The sequence below is a fragment of the Chrysochloris asiatica genome, unplaced genomic scaffold (genome assembly GCF_000296735.1).
Source record: "Chrysochloris asiatica unplaced genomic scaffold, ChrAsi1.0 scaffold00026, whole genome shotgun sequence".
In the NCBI taxonomy this organism is placed as follows: Eukaryota; Metazoa; Chordata; class Mammalia; order Afrosoricida; family Chrysochloridae; genus Chrysochloris; species Chrysochloris asiatica.
Window position 1 is genome coordinate 20,369,029 of NW_006408544.1, and position 816 is coordinate 20,369,844.

Here is an 816-nt window from a genome sequence, read left to right on the forward strand (position 1 = left end):
GCTTCAGATTGTGTGGATCATGAGAATTTATGGATAGCATTACTGAGAATGAACATTCTGGAACACTTAGTCGTGCTCTTGAGGAACCTGTAAATACACCAAGAGACAGTTGTTCGAACAGGACAAGGGAACATTGAATGGTTTAAAATTAAGAAAGGTATGCATCAGAGTTGTATTCCTATATTCACTATACTTATTATCAGTCATGAGGTACAATGCTGTCTGTGATAGGATAATATCCATGGGCCTACAAGGAAGACCAGCGTAGTGGTTATGAATCAGGCTGGGAACCTCAGAGTCAGCAGTTTGAAACTATGAGCTGTTCCACAGGAGAAAGATGAGGCTTTCTGCTCCCATAAAGATTTACAGCCTCAGAAAACCCTGTACAGGTTCCTTATGAGTTGGAACTGACTCCACTGCACATAAAAACTATAACAATAACAACAAGGAAGAGCAGTTAATACCACTGTTATTCAAATTTAGACACCAACCACTAAAGCCAGTGAGGATGAAATAGAAGAATTCTATCAACTTCTTCAATCTGAAATTGATCAGATGTGCAATCAAGATGTAGAGATCATTATTGGTGATTGGAATGCAAAAGTTTGAAACAAAGACGAAGGATCAGTAGTTGGAAAATATGGCCTTGGTGATAGAAATGATGCTGGAGATCAGAATTTTTGCAAGACCAGTGGTTTGTCATTTCAAATACCTTCTTTAGACAGCATAAGAGAGGATTATACACATGGACCTCATTAGATGGAATACACAGAAATCAAATTGACTATATCTGTGGAAAGAGACAATGGAAAAGCT